Source organism: Eschrichtius robustus, chromosome 12 (assembly GCF_028021215.1).
Source record: "Eschrichtius robustus isolate mEscRob2 chromosome 12, mEscRob2.pri, whole genome shotgun sequence".
In the NCBI taxonomy this organism is placed as follows: domain Eukaryota; kingdom Metazoa; phylum Chordata; class Mammalia; order Artiodactyla; family Eschrichtiidae; genus Eschrichtius; species Eschrichtius robustus.
The window spans coordinates 13,818,691-13,842,577 of record NC_090835.1 but is presented as its reverse complement, the minus strand read 5'-3'; the positions used below and the strand labels follow the sequence as shown (position 1 = coordinate 13,842,577).

The 23,887-nt window shown below is 35.8% G+C and overlaps 1 protein-coding gene across 2 annotated transcripts in view; it reads left to right on the top strand.

Moving 5' to 3' along the window:
* Positions 1–23,887, top strand: part of CNTN4 (contactin 4) — a 956,080-nt gene that overhangs the window by 196,185 nt on the left and 736,008 nt on the right. Inside the window, exon 1 of one of the 2 annotated variants that reach the window (XM_068558506.1) lies at positions 20,717–20,748. The exons of the other annotated variant lie outside the window; for it this stretch is intronic. The gene's annotated coding sequence lies outside the window, so the exon portion shown is untranslated. Of the gene's footprint in view, positions 1–20,716; positions 20,749–23,887 lie in introns of those variants that run through there. 2 annotated transcript variants of the gene reach the window in all.

The window sequence follows — 23,887 nt, the reverse complement described above, 5'->3', positions numbered from 1 at the left end:
AGGCAATAAAATACTTCTTGACTTCAAATAGATCAGATTGGAGGAAACAACTCATTTTCCTTTGAATAGAAACTCTCTGTCTGAGCTTTGTTTAGTTTATTATTATTGAAATGACAAGCTCTTCCAAAGGAAAACTCAAGGAACTCATGGAAATTATGATTTGTTAAAGTTTTACATTGTAAAATCCTATCACTTTTCTTATTGAGCTGCGTTTATTGAAAAAAATAGAACTATATAGGATGAGAGTTTTGGTGCACTTTGATCATGACTCATGCCATAGCTGTATGTTTGGATGACTGCATCCCTAGCCATTAAGGTATCTGGACCCCATCATTGCAAATAGGATGATTTTCATTCTTTACTGTTCCTTTGCTTCGATTTGCGTACATGTTTTACCCTTCCTGTATACCCAAGTACATTAGAATTTTCTTGGTGGCAGAGAGTATATTTGAATAGCATGTTAACTTCCCCAACACTGAATATATAGCCTTGGCATTCAATAAATTCTTGTTCAGTGATTCTTATGGAAAAACTCCAACCCATGGAGGAAACCTCTCACTATTCAAGAATTTATCTTGTAGCATCATTTTAAAATAATGAATAACTTTTGACATGCTATTAGACTAGCAGAGTCACCCTAGTTACCAGTGGTGCTTATTCACTCCTTTAAATATTTGAAGAACAAAATGGGGTTAAAAAGCCTCAGTAGGAGTTTTTAATTATGATTGTTGAATGGATGGTAAGATATCTTTTTGTTTATTTATCCCATATTTCACCACAGGATATCAGGTGCTATAAAATCATTAAGGGGTTAACTGACATCTTTATGATAAACTATTTGGAGGTCCCTAGAATTCTTCTGGGATATAAGTGATTTTACTTGGTTGCTTTGTTTCAAAGTGTAATGTTTTAATGACTTTTTAAAAAAGATAGTAAAATGTTAATCTGTCACATCATTAACTCTTAAAACACAATGTCTCATGAATGCTTATTCCCTGTTTCACTTATAACAAGTGGTATTTGTGTTGTCACTTCTACAACACTTGTCTGACGCATATATCTTAGCAGCAGATTATTTTTCTCTTGGATTTTCCCCTGAGTTTTCTTTCTCACAATGGATGAACTTATTAATAGCATAGATTTTTGCAAGATTTCCTTCTGTCACTCAGGATTGCCTTGAGCACAGTGCTAAGTACATAGTAGGTACCCCATAGGTATTTGCTAACTTGAGTAAGTTGAAAATGATCAGTTTTGTTTCGTTTGCTTTTTCAACTTTGATGTGCACACAGTAAAATGCTCATATCTAAAGTTTACAGTGTGTTGACTTTCTGATACCCATTTGCCACCACTCAAATAAAGATACAGGACACCTTTATCATTCCGGGAAGTTCTCCTGTGCACCTTTTCGGGCGTAGTCTCCACTCCACCACAGGCAGTCGCTTTTCTGACATATTTATTACACCTCAGAATGTTCTTAGTGTTCTAGAATTTCTCATAAATGGAAATATTGATATATAGTATGTACTCTTCTTCATCTGCTTTCTTTGGCTCAGCATAACATTTTGAAATTCATATATGTTATTGCATGTGTAGGTAGTTTGATCTTTTAAAATTCCTGAGAGTATTCTATTATATGGATATACCACCATATATTTTTCCTGTCTCTTATCCATGGACATTTTGGGTCTTTCCAGTTTGGGACTGCTAGAAGTAAAACTGTTGTGAATATCCAGTACAAGTCTTTTTATGGACGCATCCACTCATTTCCCTAAGGGTGCAATAGCTAAAGGATAGGGTAAGTGTATGCTCATATTCATTAGAAACTACCAAGATGTATTCCAAATTGATTGTACCATTTACACTGTCACCAACAATGCATGGGAGTTCTGTTTGCTGACACATCCTCACTAATGTGTGGTAGTGTTGGTCTTTTTAATATTAGCTATTCTAGTGATTGTGTAGTGGTGTTGCATTGTGATTTCAAGGTGGATTTTCTTGATGACTTGATTACAGTACCAAATTTTAAGGGGCACGTGTGTAAATTATCCATTTTATAATAATATTAAAAAAATTTTCCAGCACAAGAAGCAGCACTAACTTTATCTCTCTGTGCCTTTGTTAGCTGTTTAAAAATAGGAATATTAATAGTAATATTTGTTTCTCTGAGGAGTAAATGTGATAAATTTAGCACAATACCAGACAGTGCAATCACTCAATAAATTTTAGCTCTTATTATAAGATAAACTAATATTTTGTCATTTTATTATTGTTACTATTGTTATCATTATTTTTTTAAAATAAATTTATTTATTTATTTTTGCCTGCGTTGAGTATCCGTTGCTGCACGTGGGCTTTCTCTAGTTGCGGTGAGTGGGGGCTACTCTTTGTTGCGGTGCACGTGCTCACTGCGGTGACTTCTCTTGTTGCAGAGCATGGGCTCTAGGCATGCGGACTTCAGTAGTTGTGGCACGTGGGCTCAGTAGTTGTGGCGCACGGGCTTAGTTGCTCCGCGGCATGTGGGATCTTCCCGGACCAGGGCTCGAACCCGTGTCCCCTGCATTGGCAGGTGGATTCTTAAGCACTGTGCCGCCAGGGAAGTCCCAATCATTATTGTTAAGAGGCAGAATGGAATAGTATTTATTACTTGAATTCACATCTTGGCTTTACCACTCACAAGCTATGTGACTTTGGACAAGTTACTTAACTTGTGTTACAGGTTCCTCATTTGGGAATAATATCACATATTTTGTAGGGTGGTTGTGATAGTAAATGTGTCAATAGATTATTTGGCACATAATAAGCGTTATACATGTGCTGGCTGTTAATATTATTAGCAATAGTGTCGCTCCGTTATATATTTGCTATAAGTATATTTCTTTAAATAATCAGCAGGAGTAGCAATTTATTTAAACATTTTCACTTCAACGTCTTTATGAAATATTAATTGTAATCCTATAATCTGGTTGAACTATTGATTGAAAGTATAAACAGTACTCTTAGTCTTGATTTTGTGCCAGTTGTCCATTGCTGTACTACACCCCTAAAGCTGAGTGGCTTGAAACACCATTTATGCAGTTTACAATTTTGGGGATCCGCAATTTGAGCTCAGATCAGCTGGTATTTCCTCTGCTCTTGGATGCACTGCCAGTCACCTGACTCTCTTTCTGGGAGTTGACTTGCTTCCACTAGTGGTGGCAGCTAAGACGCGTATCTCTCATCACCCAGCCAGTTATGCAGACTTGTTCACACGGTAACTAGGTAGGACCTCAAACACAAGATACAGGATGCCTTGTATCTAGTGCTGTGTTGTTTCCACCATGCTTTATCGTCCAAAGCAAGCGGCAAAGCCAGACCCGATTCGGGAGCTAGGGAGCTAGACTTCCCCTGTTGTGAGTGGTGACATGAGGAGCTGCAGTTATGTGGCAAACAGAGGGTAGAGGAATTGTGTCTTTTTAAGTCTACCACAGCTTTGAAAGTTTTTCTTACTAAAAATATTATTCAAATGCTTGTTAAGAACAGACTGTTTCTAATTATTTCTGTGGAAATTATTGAAGAGCATTAAAATTTGTTAGAAAAAAATGCTGATACCACTATGATTTATCATCATTTAAAAGTGATAAATATTTGAAGACTAAAAGGAGGAGACCAAGCTCAAATGGTTCTGCCTGAGAAGAATGATTTGTCTCGGGAAGCATAGGTATAAATGTTGACAATTTACCATGACAGAGTTTAGTCAAATAGAAATGGCAACACTAGCTTTGAGATTTTATAGGACAAAGCGTAGAAGGAAAGTGGAACGATCCACAGATACTGCAGCTGACAAGTAGTGTATACAGAAGGGTGCCTGTTTAGTTTCTGTTACTACCTCTTCCCCTAAAAAACCTATAAATCCAATGAACTAGAAAATTAGACTTTAAGGAAAAACTAGACTTTTAGATTGTCTTGGAAGATTTTTGCTTTACTATTGTAAAAGTTCTGTTGATTTCATTGTATTGATAAATCATGTCACTCCTCTTTTTTTTCCCCCTCTAAACAGGGTGGAGTTGAATAAGTTTGGTTAGCGGAATGGTGAAATAAAGTCTTCACTCATGCCTTTGATTGTAGGCATTAATTTTATTTTGAATGCATTGATTGGGAGTTTCAGAGAACTTTTATACGATTCTCGCCATCTAAGGATCCTATTGACAAAATGTTGATTTAAATCACAATATAAATTCGGCTTAAGAGTGCTTTATATGTCAGCTATAATGTCTTTCAATGGATTCATTAGTGAGATTTTTCCAGATTTGATGTGAGGTATCAAATAATTTATTTGCAACTGTTAGAATACACAGGATGCTTTATAATTTGCATCTAAAAAGAATGTAGGACAGACTGTTTCTATTTTTATTTTAAAATTCCCATCAGAAGGAAATCAAATCATCTGTATAAATCATATTATAGAATATTGTCAAATGATGTTAAATATTTTGATGCTTTAACAATTACTTTGAAAATTACAGGATATTTTGAAGATTCTGTTAAGAGTTTATGTTGCCATTTAAAACAAGGAATGCAGTAAAAAAATGAATAAAAAAAGATACTAATCAGTTGCAGCCTTCTAAGTGCTGCCTACCCTGATCCACATGTAAAATTGCAACTACCTTGTACCTCTGTCTGATTTAACCCTACCCATTTAATCCCCAAGGCATTATGGACTTATAAAATATTGTACACTTCTCTTGTTAGTTACTTTTATTTCCAGGCTATCTACATATGAATTTAAACTTCATGAGAGCAGGGATTTTTGAGTGTTATATTGAGGGATGTGTGCTTAGCAGCTAGACAGTGCTTGGTACAAAGTGAACACTAAATAGATTTTGAATGAATGAGCCATTAAGTGGATAAATGAATGCATTTAACTGATCCTTAAAAGAGAACATAATTAGTAATAAATCATTGTATAATATATAAAATATATATTCTATTTTATGTTTAAAGATAGTTATAAATGTATAATTTTAACTTCCTCTGACAAGGCTGTCTTCATCTTGTCAGTCACATTAAAATCTAGTCCTAGCCTTTTTCTTGGTATTTAACAGGCTTATTTTCAAACCTGGCTTTTGTCCCTGCAGTTCTAATTACTTAGTTAGAATAAGTATATTAATTTTTTAAACATGCGGTACCTCATGTATTGCTTAGCTCAACTAATTATCTAATTAACCTGGCATTCTGAGAAAGTAGTTCTCTAATTACATTCTGTATGCTTCAAAATGCCCTTGAAACAAATGGGAATTTTAAAATTTGTTCTCCTCTTTCCCTTTCCCCTTCCCTTTTTTCTCCTATCTCTCTGTCTCTCTGTACCTCTGTCTGTTCCTTTCTCTTGTAAAACTCAATGGAGAATGAATTTCAAATTCATTTACATTCAAATTTTAAAAGCTAGTAACCTAGTAATCATGCTTAATATTTACCCAAAGGACTTGAAAACTGATATCTACACAAAAACCTGCACATGGATATTTATAGCAACTTTATTCATAATTGCCAAAATTTGGAAGCAACCAAGATGTCCTTCAGTAGGTGAATAGATAAGTAAATTGTGGTATATCCCAACAATGGAATATTATTCAGCGCTAAAAAGAAATGAGCAATCAAGCCATGAAAGGACATGGAGGGAACTTAAATTTATAGTACTAAGTGAAAGAAGCCATTCTGAAAAGGCTACATACTGTATGATTTCAGCTATATGACATTCTATGTCATAGAATGTCAAGACTGTGGCGTCAGTAAAAAGATCAGTACCTGAAACTTCAGGGTAGATTTGCTTGTGTAAGTTTCTCAAAATAGAATTGTTTGGGAAGTATCGCAGTTTTCATCTTAAGCAATAATTTTTTCCCTTAAGTCAGGGGCCTTGAAAATTGCAGCAACAAGTGGATGTTTATTTTGAGCCCAAATGGTGGAACTAACATTCTCATTTATAACTGTTTGCTCTTTTCATTTACCCCAGAGAAAGGATCAGAGGATAGTTAGTCAGTGAACCTTCTTTTTTTTTTTTTTTTTTAATAAAACATTTTATCAGAGAAACCTGAAAATACCATGAAGTCTTGCCTGTTTGATGGCTTTCAAATAAGACCTTGATTCACCTGCAGGAAGCACAACTTAGTGGATAATCATTTTCAAAATGTTATTAGTATTATTCCTCAAATCCGGATTTGGGCTAAGCCCTCCTTGATATGTCCTTGACCATTCATTGATGCATTGCAAATTGAAATACATAAATCCACCAAATATTCTCGTATTGAATGCTAACTGTACAGTAGTAATGTTGAAATCTCAAATGCATGCAGATGCAGATGCATTTTTAGTACCCATTACTATTAAATAAAAAAAACTTTGTAAGCAAACACTAATTACTTTTGTGATGTGGAGGAAAACAAATTCGTATCAATTTAGATTATTATGGCCTGCACTGTATCTGTTTATGAATAATCTGTTTTAGCCATTTATTAAGTTATAAATACATTTTTATAAATCTGGTTGACATTTAGATATTTTATAAAGCACAATAAATGCCAGGGAAAATTGAATCAAGAGAGCTTGTAATATGCTTTACTACTAGTTAAAAAATTTTTTGTGGCTGTAAATGATTCTGCTCTGTATCAAGAATAAATCTAATCCCGGACCAGAGAATAAGTGGGGTTTTTTTCCCCTTTTTCATGCCGGAGGCCTTGACCTTTTTGTTGATAGCTGGTTTTTAACAGTTTCACCTTATGTTTTATTCCTTTTGATTTGTAAGAAATTTGATTATCAGCCTTGAGCAGAAATCGTAATCACAGCAAAAGGATGCAGGTCATTTAGGGAATAATAGAGAGTTGTTTGAACACAGTGTGAAACCTGAGTTTGGCTGAGTCAGATGCACATTTCTAATAGCGTGTTCATGTCAGACTTCAGACTGGAATCCACTTTTGGCTTCTATAAGCACTTGTATTGGATGTGTCCCTTAAGCCATCAATCTTGTGATTCAGGCTGGCTTGGCCTGTCTTTTTAAAAAAATCTCTAAGCCATATGATAATGACTAAATTTAAAAATTCACTCCTAGTTTCTACATTTTAGCAATCTACTTGACAAAAATCACTAAAAACATCAAACTGTAGTCTGAAATTGATAAGAGGTAAGCAGTTGGAGCCACTTGTTATTAATCACACCAGTGTGTATATATTTTATTCTGTCTAAATTGGAATTGAGCTAATTACTATTTACGTTTTCCTTTGTGAAGGAATTGTTGTGGGATAAGCATACTGTTTACTTTCTAAAGCTTTGAGTAATTTGGTTATGCAACTTAAAAATAAATTAATAAAAATATATTACAGGAAGATCTTAGTTTGCGTTAATTGGTGTACCCTAGCTAAAGTCATTATAGCTCTTATTTTTGGAATGGAGTCCTACTTTCTAAAATTGATTCTCCTGCCAGAAAACCTGAGAGTCAGATCATAGTTGCCTTACTTTCATCTAGAGTTACTCCATCTCCATCCATTTTTATCATGGGAAGTTCATGAAGGACAGAGAACCCACTGTTTCTTCCCACTGAACCCACTGTTTCTTCCCACTGTAGAGGCAAAGGATGTATTAGTCACTTTGTCCCATAAGAAGGAGCATCTAATATAATGCTGGGATGTCTCATCAATAAGCTTATTAGTCCATCTAGAGTTTTATTTGTACCTAACAATGCCAAGCAGGCAGTATGTACTCTATTAATATTTAAGAATAAACAAGTGAATGGAATTTTGAACAATGAGGTGCCCTTTTGTTAACACATACGTTACCCACAATGGCAGCCATCAGCTTTCAGGAGATACCCTGGAAGAAGATGCTTTGGTTACCAGTAATAACAGCTCATGTTTACTATGTGAGACATTGTCCTAAATGCTTTACATGTATAAAAATTATTTGGTCTTCAAAACTATGAAGTATAGATACTGTTACCATCTCTACTTTCAGATAATGTACTGAAGCTGAGAAAAGTTGTGTCACTTTCCCATCATTGCAGAGCTCTTGAATGGTAGAGCCATGACATAAATCCATGGTCTTGTTAAGAAAAATAACAACTTTGTTGGGATATAAGTTAGGTACCATACGTTTCACCTGTTTAAATTGTGCAATTAATGGTTTTTAGTATGTTAACAATGAATAATAATTATATTGATTTGTTGCCTCAGTCAATTTTAGAATTTTTTCTTGTCCCCCTCTCAAAGAAAACAAACAAACAATAACCCTTGTACTCATTAGCAACCACTGATCTTTTCCCCTAACTTACTATCCCCCCCATTTCCAGGCAACCACTAATCTACTTCATGTCTCTATAGATTTTCTGATTCTAGACATTTCACATAAATGGAGTCAGACAATATGTGGTATTTCATGATTACCTTCTTTCAGGTAGCATAATATTATTTTCAAGGTTCACCTATGTTGTAGCATTTATCAGTACTTCATTTTTTTTTGAAAAATAGTTTATTGTATGGATATACATTTTATTTCATCATTTATTCGTTGATGGATGTTAATCCATGTTGTTTTAACCACACCTCTTTGCTACCTCTCTCATTACTTAGGTACAGAATACCTCTAGTGGTTATAAAAGTCAACCCTAACAGTTGGGACCGCTCAGCTGACTCTTTCAGCACCGCCACAAAGGACAGCTCTGAGCTTAAGGTTTTGGAGTCCAAAAGGCACATCTGATTTAGCCTAGCTGTGATCCTCTGAGAAGTGAATACAGCAAGTGAGCCTGGGGTAGGAGCACACGGACTTGTCCTCTGTCTGCCCTCTCATCTCCCTTCAGCTGAATCCTTACCTCAAGAGTCACACTTACTGGAGTTGTCAGGACAGATTGGATACTTGGAATACTGTGTAAAAAGTATACTTTGTTTAAAATAGAGTATCACTTTTGGAGCTACCCTTTTCAAAAAGAAATTAGATGATGGCACCTTTAGTTGAGTGTTATTCAAGTTTCCTGTAACTCTTGATTACATATTAGTAGGTGAGATGCACAATGACATTCAGTCTATCTATTTTTTGATGAGATGTACAAGATAGTAGTATCAAGAAAGGATCATTTGGTGACATGATCTGTTCATTTATCTGTAATGGGAAGTTGGGAGCTACTGTGTAAAATAGAAAAATTCTCTTATAAAATATTTTCTTTAATAGTTCAGATTTATATGCCTGTTAATTTCATCATTCACATCAAATTAAATTCCTTATTTTATGACTTATGTAATAATTATGTAGCTTAGTTATGATGTTCAATTTCCCTGTTACTAAAGTGAGTATATTTAGAGAAAGAAATTAACTGCATATTATAAATATCTCATTGGAAAATATTAGTTTATTCATCTACACCATTTAGATGCAGTGAAATATGTTTAGAGCCAGTTTCTATCAGTAGTTTTTTGATTTTTACGTGATCCTTGACATTGATTATGATTAAAGATGGACCGAAGTGAGGGAAGAGAGGTGTTATATCACATACGAGCAAGACACTTCACACCTTCTTGCTTGAATTCACAGCATAATTTAGATGAAACACTGTTGGCCTTGGTAATTAGGAAAATAATGAAGGCAGAAAGTCGGTTTTATCATATTATGTGATCTGACCCAACAAATGGTGTATCAGATAATTCCCCATATCCCCAGCGTGGTTATTTAACAGAAGTGAGTAAACAGAATGGGCCTCTTTCTGTTGTAACCTATGGTATGTGGCTTGAGACCATTGTGTCTCTTTGTGATAACCTGTTGAAATTGTATCTCTCAAAAACATCAAATATGCTCTATAAAAAAATGTTGGTTGACCAATGGGGAAAATTGTGCAGTTATTTATTTATTCCTAAACAACCAAAAGAGGCCAACTGATGTTCTAAAGAGATTAGAAGTATGATATGAGAAAGTTATTTTTAGCTCCCTGTTTGCAGGTAGAATTCACTTATAGGACCATTTCCCCAGTGCTGCTATGGCATTTACCTTCCTTTTATACTCAGAGCTGTCCGGTGTTTCCAAATGTTGACACTTGGAAAGTAGCTGTGTGAATGGGACAGAGTGATCACACATTTCCCACAGTTATCAGTGTTCGAAATTTCTGGTTCTACCCTGGCCTGGGTAGTTAACAGCCCAGCCTGGCAGTACAGATTAGGGAATGGACTCTGTTTAAAGAAAGGAGACATATTTGACAGCTGAAATCAATTGCTCCTCTCTGGGAATTAATTGAAAGTTCTTTTACAATATATTTGCTTCAGGGAAATCTTTGGGAATTATTTTGCTTTAAAAATTTTATTTTTGGTTGGTAGTGACTTTTCTGTGTACTTTTTTGCTTAATATTTTATATCGACTTAATGTTTAATATCTAAGTAAAGCACTTTACCAGTTGCCAGATTCAGCTTCTCTGCTCTCCTGTACTGATGTCCTAGCTGCCGGATATTAGATTCCTCTTGCATAGTCCTGCTTTATGCAGGCTAATTCATAAATTACACTGATACCTTCATAAAAATATTTTTGTGGATTTCCTCTTTTATATTGAAATATCATCTGATGACATTGGAATTGCTTCCATTTTTTACTATTATCAATAATGTTGCTATGAACATTTGTGTACAAGTTTTTAAGTGGACGTGCTTTTTATTTATCTTGGATATTTTATTAGGTCTTATAGATATTTTTAGTGGGTTCCATAGTATTTTCTGTATAGATCATGTCATCTTCAAATCTGTTTCCTTTCCACTTTAGATGCATTTTATTTCATTTTCTCGCCTAATTACCCTGTCCAGAACCTCCAATACAGTGTTGAATAGAAGTAGCAAGAGCAGACATTCTTGTCTTGTTTATGACCATATAAGGAAGGCTTTCATCCCTTCACTAATAAGTATGTTGTTTCCTGTGGGTTTTTTGTAGATACCCTTTAACAGTTGAGTAAAATCCTTTCTTTTCCTTGTTCCTGGTTTAGTGTTTTTATCACGAAAGGGTGTTGCGTTTTGTCAAATGTATTTCGTGCACCTATAAAATAATCATGTGGCTTTTGTCCTTTAATATATTAATATGGTATATTAAACTGATTAATTTTCATATATTTAACAAACCTTGTATTCCTTGGATAAACCCACTAGGTCATAGGTTCTTTTTATACCTTGCTATATTTAGCTTGTTAGTATTTTGTTGAAGTTTTTGTTGTTGTTGTTGACCTTCATAATGGGTATTAATCTGTAATTTTCTTTTCTTGAGGTGTCCTTAACTAGTTTTGGTATTAAGGTAATACTGGCCTGACAGAATGAGTTGGGAAGTGCTCCCACCTCTTTTATATATATATATTTTTAGAGCATTCCGTTAAACATTTGGTAGAATTCACCAGTGTAGCCTTCTGTTCATGGACTTCTCTGTGGGAATTTCTTTATTACTAATTCAATTTCTTTAGTGGTTATATTCAGAATTTCTATTTTTTCTTGATGCAGTTTCAGTAGTTTTATGTCTTTCTGGGAATTTATCCATTTCATTAGGTTATCTAATTTCTTGTCATACAGGAATTCATAGCATTCCCTTAAAATCACTTGAAAAAATATATGGGAGTTTGGATGTAGTCTCCCCTCTTTTATTTTTAATTTTAGGATTTTGAATCTTCTCCAGTTTTTTTTTTTACTGGTCTAGATTTTGAATCTTCTCCAGTTTTTTCTTAATCAATCTAGCTGAAGTTTTGTCAATTTTATTATCAAAAACAACTTCTGGTTTCATTGATTTTCTCTATTGTTTTACCCTTCTCTAATTTATTTTCTGTCCAATCCTCATTATCTCTTCCCTTCTGGTAACTTTTAGGTTTATTTTGCTCTTGTGCTTCCACTGTCTTACGGTGGAAGGTTAAGTTATTGATTTGAATGTTGCTTCTTTTTTAACATAGGCATTTACAGCTCTAAATTGCTCTCCAACACTACTTCATCCACATTCTATAGGTATTGCCATATTGTGTCCTCATTTTCATTCATCGCAAAGTAATTTCTCTTGTACTTTCTTCTTTGAGCTCCTGGTTATTTTGGGAGAGTTATTTAATTTCCACATACATGCAAATTTCCCAAATTTGCTTTTGTTCTTAATTTCCAGTTTCATTCTTTTGTGGTCAGAGGACATATTTTTTTATGATTTCAGTTCTCTTAAATTTTTGAAACCTGTTTCATGACCTTTTGTAGTCTATATATAGTCTGTAGTGTCCTAAATAGCTTAGAGACCTCTTATAGTCTAAGAAAATGTTTCCATTTGCACTTGAGACAAATATGTATTCTGTTGGTTTGGGATGGAGTGTTCTATAGATTCTGTTGGTTTAGTTTGATTATAGTGTTGTTAAAAGCAACCATTCTCTTGTTGGCCTTCTAATTTTGTTTCCACTCCTGAAAGAGGGCTATTGAGGTTTCCAACTATTGTTGAATTGTCTATTTATCCTTTCACTTCTCTCAGTTTCCCTTTATGTACTTTGGGTCTCTGTTTTAAGTGCATATATGTTTATTAATTATTATATTTTCCTGGTAGTTTGGCCATGTTTCATTAGAAAATATTCCTCTTTATTGCTAGTAACAATTTTGGCTTGAAGTATTAAAGCCTGATGTTAGTAACGCCAGTCTAGATCACTTTTGGATACCATATGCAGGGTATAGCCTCTTCCATCCTTTAACTTGCAACCAATTGTGCATTTGAATCCACATTGTTTCCCTTGTAGATAGCATACAGTTGGATCATGTTTTTTAATTTTCTTTAATGCATTCTGCAAATCTCTACCTTTTAATCTCTTTACATTTAATGGTATTATTCATAAGATAGGATTTATATCTGCCTTTTTATTAGTGTTTTTTTGAACTTTATTTTTTTTGTAGAGCAGGTTCTTATTAGTTATCTATTTTATACATATTAGTGTATATATGTCAATCCCAATCTCCCAATTCATCCCACCACCCCCACCCCACCAATTTCCCCACTTGGTGTCCATATGTTTGTTCTCTACATCTGTGTCTCTATTTCTGCCTTGCAAACCGGTTCATCTGTACCATTTTTCTAGATTCCACATATATGCGTTAATATACGATATTTGTTTTTCTCTTTCTGACTTACTTCACTCTGTATGACAGTCTCTAGGTCCATCCGAGTCTCTACAAATGACCCAATTTCGTTCCTTTTTATGGCTGGGTAATATTCCATTGTATATATGTACAACATCTTCTTTATCCATTCGTCTGTCAGTGGGCATTTAGGTTGCTTCCATGAGCTGACTATTGTAAACAGTGCTGCAATGAACATTGGGGTGCATGTGTCTTTTTGAATTATGGTTTGCTGTGGGTATGTGCCCAGTAGTGGGATTGCTGGGTCATATGGTAATTCTATTTTTAGTTTTTTAAGGAACCTCCATACTGTTCTCCATTGTGGCTGTATCAATTTACATTCCCACCAAGAGCACAAGAGGGTTCCCCTTTCTCCACACCCTCTCCAGCATTTGTTGTTTGTAGATTTTCTGATGGTGCCCATTCTAACTGGTGTGAGGTGATACCTCATTGTAGTTTTGATTTGCATTTCTCTAATAATTAGTGATGTTGAGCAGCTTTTCATGTGCCTCATGGCCATCTGTATGTCGTCTTTGGAGAAATGTCTGTTTAGGTCTCCCGTCCATTTTTTGATGGGGTTGTTCGCTTTTTTAGTATTGAGCTGCATGAGCTGTTTATATATTTTAAAGTTTAATCCTTTGTCCCTTGATTCGTTTGCAAATATTTTCTCCCATTCTGAGGGTTGTCTTTTCGTCTTGTTTATAGTTTCGTTTGCTGTACAAAAGCTTTTAAGTTTCATTAGGTCCCATTTGTTTGTTTGTGTTTTTTTCCCCATACTCTGGGAGGTGGGGAGAAAAAGATCTTGCTGTGATTTATGTCAAAGAGTGTTCTTCCTATGTTTTCCTCTAAGAGTTTTATAGTGTCTGGGCTTACATTTACGTCTTTAATCCATTTTAAGTTTATTTTTGTGTATGGTGTAGGGAGTGATCTGATTTCATTCTTTTACAGGTAGCTATCCAGTTTTCCCAGCACCACTTGTTGAAGAGACTGTCTTTTCCCCATTGTGTATCCTTGCTTCCTTTGTCATAGATTACTTGACCATAGGCGTGTCGCTTTGTCTCTGGGCTTTTTATCCTGTTCCATTGATCTATATTTCTGTTTTTCTGCCAGTACCATATTCTCTTGATTACTGCAGCTTTGTTGTATAGTCTGAATTCATGGAGTCTGATTCCCCCAGCTCCGTTTTTTTCCCTCAAGATTGCTTTGGCTATTTGGGGTCTTTTGTGTCTCCATACAAATTTAAATATTTTTTGTTCTAGTCTGTAAAAACTGCCGTTGGTAATTTGATAGGGATTGCACTGAATCTGTAGATTGCTTTGGATAGTAGAGTCATTTTCACAATACTGTTTCTTCCAATCCAAGAACATGGTATATCTCTCCATCAGTTTGTGTCATCTTTGATTTCTTTCATCAGTGTCTTACAGTTTTCTGAGTACAGGTCTTTTACCTCCTTATGTAGGTTTATTCCTAGGTATTTTATTTACTTTTTTTTTTTTTTTTTGTGCTATGGTGAATGGGGTTGTTTCCTTAATTTCTGTTTCTGATCTTTTATTGGTAGTGTATAGGAATGCAAGAGATTTCTCTGCATTGCTTTTGTATCCTGCAACTTTACCAAATTCATTGATTAGCTCTAGTAGTTTTCTGGTGGCATCTTTAGGATTATCTATATATAGTAACATGTCATCTGCAAACAGTGACAGTTTTACATCTTCTTTTCCAGTTTGGATTCCTTTTATTTCTTTTTCTTCTCTGATTGCTGTGGCTAGGACTTCCAAAGCTATGTTGAATAATTGTGGAGAGAGTGGACATCCTTGTCTTATTCCTGAATTTCGAGGAAATGCATTCAGTTTTTCAGCATTGAGAATGATGTTTGCTGTGGGTTTCTCGTATATGGCCTTTATTTATTTATTTTTTTTAAACTTTGGGTTTATTTATTTATTTACTTATGGCTGTGTTGGGTCTTCGTTTCTGTGCGAGGGCTTTCTTTAGTTGCGGCAAGTGGGGGGCCACTCTTCATCGCGATGCACGGGCCTCTCAGTGTCGCGGCCTCTCTTGTTGCGGAGCACAGGCTACAGACGCGCAGGCTCAGTAATTGTGGCTCACGGGCCTAGTTGCTCCACGGCATGTGGGATCTTCCCAGACCAGGGCTCGAACCCATGTCCCCTGCATTGGCAGGCAGATTCTCAACCACTGCACCACCAGGGAAGCACTATGGCCTTTATTATGTTGAGGTAGGTTCCCTCTATGCCCACTTTCTGGAGAGTTTTTATCATAAATGGGTGTTGAATTTTGTCAACAGCTTTTTCTGCAGCTATTGAGATGATCATATGGTTTTTCTTCTTCAATTTGTAAATACAGTGTATCATATTGAATGATTTGCGTATTTTGAAGAATCCTTGCATCCCTGGGATAAATCCCACTTGATCATGGCGTATGATCCTTTTAATGGGTTGTTGGATTCTGTTTGCTAGTATTTTGTTGAGGATTTTTGCACCTATATTCAACAGTGATATTGGTCTGTAGTTTCCTTTTTCGTAGAATCTTTGTCTGGTTTTGGTGTCAGGGTGATGGTGGCCTCATAGAAAGAATTTGGGAGTTTTCCTTCCTCTGCAATTTTTTGGAAGAGTTTGAGAAGGATGGGTGTTAGCTCTTCTCTAAATGTTTGATAGAATTCACCTGTGAAGCCATCTGGTCCTGGACTTTTGTTTGTTGGAAGATTTTTAATCACAGTTTCAATTTCATTACTTGTGACTGGTCTGTTCATATTTTCTATTTCTTCCTGGTTCAGTCTTGGAGGGTTATACCTTTCTAAGAATTTGTCCATTTCTTCCAGGTTGTCCATTTTATTGGCATAGAGTTGCTTGTAGTAGTCTCTTAGGATGCTTTGTATTTCTGCCGTGTCTGTTGTAACCTCTCCTTTTTCATTTCTAATTTTATTGATTTGAGTCCTCTCCCTCTTTTTCTTGACGAGTCTGGCTAATGGTTTATCAATTTTGTTTATCTTCTCAAAGACCCAGCTTTTAGTTTTATTGATCTTTGCTACTGTTTTCTTTTTTCTATTTCATTTATTTCTGCTCTGATCTTTATGAGTCCTTTCCTCCTGCTAACTTTGGGTTTGTTTGTTCTTCTTTCTATAGTTCCTTTAGGTATAAGTTTAGATTATTTGAGGTTTTTCTTGTTTCTTGAGGTAGGCTTGTATAGCTATAAACTTCCCTCTTAGAACTGCTTTTGCTGCATCCCATAGGTTTTGGATCGTTGTGTTTTCATTGTCATTTGTCTCTAGGTATTTTTTGATTTCCTCTTTGATTTCTTTAGTGATCTCTTGGTTACGTAGCAACATATTGTTTAGCCTCTATGTGTTTGTGTTTTTTACGTTTTTTTTTCCCTGTAATTGATTTCTAATCTCATAGTGTTGTTGTTGGAAATGATTCTTGATACGATTTCAATTTTCTTAAATTTACTGAGGCTTGATGTGTGACCCAAGATGTGATCTGTCCCGGAGAATGTTCCATATGCTCTTGAGAAGAAAGTTGTAATCTGATGTTTTCAGATGGAATGTCCTATAAATATCAATTAAATCTGTCTGATCTGTTGTGTCATTTAAAGCTTGTGTGTCCTTATTAATTTTCTGTCTGGATGATCTGTCCATTGCTGTAAGTGAGGTGTTAAAGTCCTCCACTATTATTGTGTTACTGTTGATTTCCTCTTTTATAGTTGTTGGCATTTGCCTTATGTTTTGATGTGCTCCTGTGTTGGGTGCATAAACATTTATAATTGTTTTATCTTCTTCTTGGATTGATCCCTAGATCACTATGTAGTGTTCTTCCTAGTCTCTTGTAACATTCTTTATTTTAAAGTCTTTTTTATCTGATATGAGTATTGCTACTCCAGCTTTCTTTTGATTTCCATTTGCTTGGAATATCTTTTTCCATCCCCTCACTTTCAGTCTGTATGTGTCCTTAGGTCTGAAGTGGGTCTCTTGTAGACAGCATATATATGGGTCTTGTTTTTTTATCCATTTAGTGATCCTGTGTCTTTTGGTTGGATCGTTTAATCCATTCCCATTTAAGGTAATTATCAGTATGTATGTTCCTATTATCATTTTTGTAATTGTTTTGTGTTTGTTTCTGTAGGTCCTTTTCTTCTCTTGTGTTTCCCACTTAGAGAAGTTCCTTTAGCATTTGTTGTAGAGCTGGTTTGGTGGTGCTGAATTCTCTCAGCTTTTGCTTGTCTGTAAAGTTTTTGATTTCTCTGTTGAATCTGAATGAGATCCTTGCTGGGTAGAGTAATCTTGGTTGTAGGTTCTTCCCTTTCATTACTTTAAATCTATCATGCCACTCCCTTCTGGCTTGTAGAGTTTCTGCTGAGAAATCAGCTGTTAACCTTATGGGAGTTGTCTTGTATGTTATTTGTCATTTTTCCCTTGTTGCTTTCCATGATTTTTCTTTGTCTTTAATTTTTGTCAGTTTGATTACTGTGTGTCTTGGCATGTTTCTCGTTGGGTTTATCCTGCCTGGGACTCTCTGTGCTTCCTGGACTTGGGTGGCTATTATCTTTCCCAAGTTAGGGAAATTTTCGACTATAATCTCTTCAGGTATTTTCTCAGGTCCTTTCTCTCTCTCTTCTCCTTCTGGGACCCCTATAATGTGAAAGTTGGTGCATTTAATGTTGTCCTAGAGGTCTCTTAGGCTGTCTTCATTTCTTTTCATTCTTTTGTCTTTATTCTGTTTTGCAGCAGTGAATTCCCCCATTCTGTCTTCCAGGTCACTTATCCATTCTTCTGCCTCAGTTATTCTACTATTGATTCCTTCTAGTGTATTTTTCAGTTCAGTTATTGTATTGTTCATCTCTGTCTGTTTGTTCTTTAATTCTTCTAAGTGTTTTTTCTTTCATTCTTCTTGGTCTTTCTTAAACATTTCTTGCATCTTCTCGATCTTTGCCTCCATTCTTTTTCCGGGGTCCTGGATCATCTTCACTATCATTATTCTGAATTCTTTTTCTGGCAGATTGCCTGTCTCCACTTCCTTTAGTTGTCTTTCTGTGGTTTTATCTTGTTTCTTCATCTGGTACATAGTCCTCTGCCTTTTCCTTTTGTCTATGTTTCTGTTAATGTGGTTTTCATTCCACAGGCTGCAGGATTGTAGTTCTTCTTGCTTCTGCTGTCAGCCCTCTGGTGGATGTGGCCATCTAAGAGGATCGTGCAGGCTTCCTGATGGGAGGGGCTGGTGGTGGGTAGAGCTGGGTGTTGCTCTGGTGGGCAGAGCTCAGTAAAACTTTAATCCAGTTGTCTGCTGATGGGTGGGGCCGAGTTCCTTCCCTGTTGGTTGTTTGGCCTGAGGTGACCCGGCACTGGAGACAGCAGGCTTTTCGGTAGGGCTAATGGTGGACTCTGGGAGGGCTCACGCCAAAGAGTACTTCCCAGAACTTCTGCTACCAGTGTCCTTGTCCCCTCGGTGAGCCACAGCCGCTCCTACCTCTGCAGGAAACCCTCCAACACTAGCAGGTACGTCTGGTTCAGTTTCCTATGGGGTGACTGCTCCTTCCCCCTGTGTCCTGGTGTGTGCACTACTTTGTGTGTGCCCTCCAAGAGTGGAGTCTCTGTTTCCCCCAGTCCTGTCAAAGTCCTGCAGTCAAATCCTGCTAGCCTTCAAAGTCTGATTCTCTGGGAATTCCTCTTCCCGTTTCTGGACTCCAGGTTGGGAAGCCTGATGTGGGGCTCAGAACCATCACTCCAGTGGGTGGACTTCTGTGGTATAAGTGTTCTTCAGTTTGTGCATCACCCACACAGTGCTTATGGGATTTGATTTTATTGTGATTGTGCCCCTCCTGCCATCTCATTTTGGTTTCTCCTTTGTCTTTGGATATGGGGAATCTTTTTTGGTGAGTTCCATCATCTTCCTGTTGATGATTATTCAGCAGTTAGTTGTGATTCTGGTGCTCTCTCTATTATTTGTTTTCTATGTGTCTCATGTCAGTTTTGTTTGTGACTGTACTTATTTCTCCATTTCCATTATCTTCCCTGCAGTCCAGGCCTTCACCTGGCAGGATCTCAACAGAATACCCGACTTGGTTTAGGTAGGTAGTGCCATTACAGAATGGAGTCCTAGTGATGTCACTTTTTCCAGTATGCCAAAAGAAGTTAGAATTGTGAATTTTTTTGGTTTTACTCAATTTTAAAATTTTGGAAACTAGTTCAGATTTTAAAAGCATTGTTGTGGGTCGAACAAACTATATTTACTGGGCAAATAGAGTCAAAGAGAAACCATTTGCCACCTATGTTTTCCATATTTGGAAGGTCTCCTGGACCAGCTGAAGTCTGACACTCTTGCTTCTATATGTTGTCTTTACACACTTAAATAAATCCTGCTTACCTATAAAATAGTATGAAACAATAGTAGTAAAAACTAACTTTTATTAAACACTTGATAGTATGTGGGTACTTTCATGTCATAACTCTTTTTATGCTAACATATTTCAGTTGCCAGATGGAATATGTGAAAAATTTATCAGAAACCAATTAAACACCCGAAGAGCTTCTGAATGTTAGAGTTTTGGGAACCAACTGCATGAGTGGGAAATATATTCTGGATTGAGACTTCCTGATAAAAGGGACAAGTGTTGGACATAACAGTCAAATGACTTGGCTTTTGCCTGTCTTCAACTAAATTTCTAGGTGCTTTTCAAGTTTCCCACTCTTAAAGAGATGCATTTCCATGAGTGACATTGTGGAGCTATGATCATGAATGACACTGTGGAGCTATGGAACTACCTGAAGAAACTTCTACATAAGAAGTTTTTGCCATCAGTACAGAATGTACAGGGGTGAACAATGCAGCATGTCTGTCATTCACTATTCCTAAAAGTAATTTCTTCTATGACTTACAAAGCTACTAGAGAGACGTTTACGGCATAAGGATTTGCATTCCCACTTTTTCACCCTAGCACATACTGCTTCATCATATAACGTCCTTATTTTTAGTTTGATACCATCAGCTGTAGCAAACGTTCGACCACTACTTGCTCCCTTTAAAAATGTTTCTTTCATACCCCAGTGGTATATTAAGCATCTGTGTGTCTTTAGGTGTCCCTTGGTACTTTAAAGTTACCATGATTATCTTTGGATATGAAAGCCTTTTAACACTCCACCATCTAGGACTTGCTCTGTCTCTGCTCCCACTTGTTTTCTATTATCCTATAGAAATAAAAGGATTGCCATCGAAATGCTATAAAATGTTCTTACTGTGAGTGCTCAAGTGCACAAATCTGGTTAACTCTCAGATGATAGGTATTCAACCTGTCTTTCAATGCAGTGAATGTGTTTTGAAATTTTCATGTTTGATTTATAAACAGAAAGCCTCCCTTGACTTTATCCTCCTGTTTTTCATACTTTTTTCCTTCTTAATGAAAAATAACAGCTAAGGAATGTAGCCTAGAATGAAAATATCAGAAACAGAGAGGCAGACTGAATCAAAAACATACCTACCATTCCCCCTTGAAGTGACATTAATGTCTTAATGAATCTGACAAATTTCGATGAATTTCTAATTGAAGGCTGTTTCTCCATTCCTGATTCAAGCTGTCCCGCCTAGCAGTAGCAGCAGGAATGAGTCATAGTCTCTTCAGAAAGGAAAGCACTGTGGATGAGTCGGTGATGTATTTTTTCCCTTGATTTGAAATGCTCTTGCTTCTGTCTTTCTGTCAACCTGAGATTTTGATTTGTAATTTTATACTGATTTTAATTTACTTCATTATTTTCTTGGAACCACTGAAGAAATATATCAAACAGAAACATATTTGACAAGAATCAGAGAGGCCTTTCACTGACACAGGCACTGTTGGGTTTTCTTTCTATTGATGCTTTTAATGACTCTTTGCCATTCTACTTCTTATCATCTGCAGTAAAAGTAGTGAATGGAGTGTTACTTGAAACAGTCTTGTCAGAGAGTGCAGCTGTGCACCTGTGAGAACAAATAACTGATGCTCTTCCTGGTCACTCAGCAGGAATAGCATTTCAGTAGGTTTTCTTCAGGGCTCTGACATGCTCAGGGGAGTGAGGAGTGTGCATCTCGTCTTGCGTCTATACAGCAAGTTTGTTAGGTCAGAGAAGGGCTGGTACACATTTATACTACTTTGGAAAACCATATGAATAGACAGTTATTTGGGAAATTGCTCATATGAAAAGTAGTTGAATAGAAATATGTTTTCCAAGCAATTATATTTCTTTGTTAAAACTCTTTGCCCTTCATCTAAACATAACAGAATATTTCAGGCAATCCTTAGATATTTTCCAGAGGTACGAAATTCAGAGGATTCTTAATCAGGGATGTGTATATGGTATGGTGTAAGCACTTATGAAATAGTCATCGATTGGATGTATGACAAATGTGAGGGTTTAATGCCATGAGAAAAAACTGATTTTTAAGCTAAAAGGAAAAGTAAAGAATGAATTTTATGCAGTATTCTTATTCTTACTGTCTTTCTGGGTACATGGTAGGGTTGTACTTCTCCCAAAAATGAGACCAGACCAACTGCTGTGGCCAATGGAATATGAATAGAAGTGACATGAATCACACTTGGATTAAAACAGCTTTAAAAACCAGTGCCTAATTTATTTCCCTTCTCACTGTTGTGGAGATTTTGGAAATGTTTGTTGATACCCTCTTTCATGCCCCTGAATAATTGTGGTAAACAAACATTGCCAACAAACATTAGACATAGAGGATGAATCAGAAATGAATTGCTTTAAGGCCTTGATTTTAATCATATTGGGCTATAACCTAGCTGTTCTGGCTGATTTGAACCTCTTAGTTATCAGCTAATTTGTTACAAAGATCTACAGGAAATTCTGCATCCCCGTAAGCCAGGAGGAAATCCATCCTGGTAGATACTGAAATCTGTGTAATATAATACTCGTGATTCTTCATGTAAAAGGTGATGTGACCCAAATGGTTCAGTCCTTTCTAGTAACACAATTTGTGCTTTCTGGAATATTTGTGTTTTGTAATACAAATCACATCATAAGTACAAAGAACATAGTTTTTGGAAAACAGACTAATTTTTTCTCAAATGTTACAGAAACCTGTATTTTCAGGTGAGTTGACCTAAACCAGGTATTTTAGGTGCAAGCATCTGGATTTTCGGTTGGTTGTTTTTGTGTGCCTGTTTCTGTGTATGTATTTATGACTGAGATTGTTTTCATGTATTGTGGACATAGATAAAATAAGAACTAAATTTAGAAACTAGAGTCACGTACTATTAAGCACGTAACAAAAATAAAAGCACTACATGTCAAAGCCCGTGAAGTAGGACCAAAACTGTACTTGCAGGCAAATACATAGCTTTAAATAAAATGTCATCATATGACATATTATTAATTAAGTTGATGTTCAACTTGAAAGTTAAAATAGATAATAAAGCTATAAGAGTAAAGGAAATAATGAAAACATCATTAAATAATGCAAAACCAGAAAATAAATTAGATAAATCTGAGAGCTGTGACTTAAAAATCAAGACATACATAAATTGCTCAAATGTCTCATGCACAAAAAATAAGGAAAACATATACACTGGATTAGTAATTATAAGGGGGTTATATCAATACAGAAGATATTAAAAATGTTAGATGAATGATTTTTTTGAGCAATACAAATTATCTAAATTAACCCAAGTAAAAAAATACTAATCCAGAAAAAATGTAAAACTTGTCATAGTTATCCCCAATGGGATGACACTGGGATGCCATCTTAACGGGTAAACCACTTCAAATTAATGATAAATGTGTACTTTATGTTACATAATTGTTTTAGAGCACAGAAATAGAGGGCAAACTAACAAATATCCTTTATGAAGTGGCATAATCTAGAAGCACCTGGTGCAGTGTTTGACACACTGAATAAAAGTCAGTGCTTTTGGTGTTGATGGTGGTGATCCTGAAACCTCTGTCAGACTAGAGGCATGCGCAATGCTCTTGTCTGAATGTTTGTGTCCTCAACATTTATATGTTGAAACATAACCCCCAAGGTGATGGTATTAGGATATGGGGCTTTTGGGTGTTGATGAGGATATGAGGGTGGATTTCTCACGAATGATAGCAGTGAGCTTATAAAGAGACCCTATGGAGAACCCTAACCCCATGTGAGGATACAGTGAGAATTTTCCTCAAATATAGAACTAGAAAATATGTTGAGATACACTGAACTGGCCTATTTTTAGCCAATTAGGATTTTCCTTATATAACAGAAGAATTCATGGATCAAGAATCAGGAGGCTTCGATTCACGTTATGGAATTACCAGGGATGATTGTTGGTAAATCACTTAGTCTGTGTGACTCTGAGTTTCCACCTGCAAACTATAGGCTCTATTAGTAATTAATTTGGAAGATGGGGCTTATCTTTTTAATATGACATATTTCCCTTTTTTGCATCATAATTTCATGTTACTGGTGAAACCAGTAACATGATACATTGATAGATAGATACATTGATAGATAAAAATATCAGTAGAATATTTGGTAAATTGTCAATAAGTAGATATTAAACACTCTGATGTTTAAAGTCTTTCATTATACATGATCTGTATGTATTAATTCATCTGTTTGACCGTAAAATTTCAGTTTGAAAAGGACATTCCCTTTCAAGATGTATTTGAGGCATACCCCCTACTTATCTGTCTTACTTAAAGTCTAGAAGGTCAAATTATACTAAATGATTGGAGAAAAAAGTCTTAAAGTGTAGATTGCTGATGATTTAAATAATTGTAACAGACACATTAAAACTCCAGTTTACGA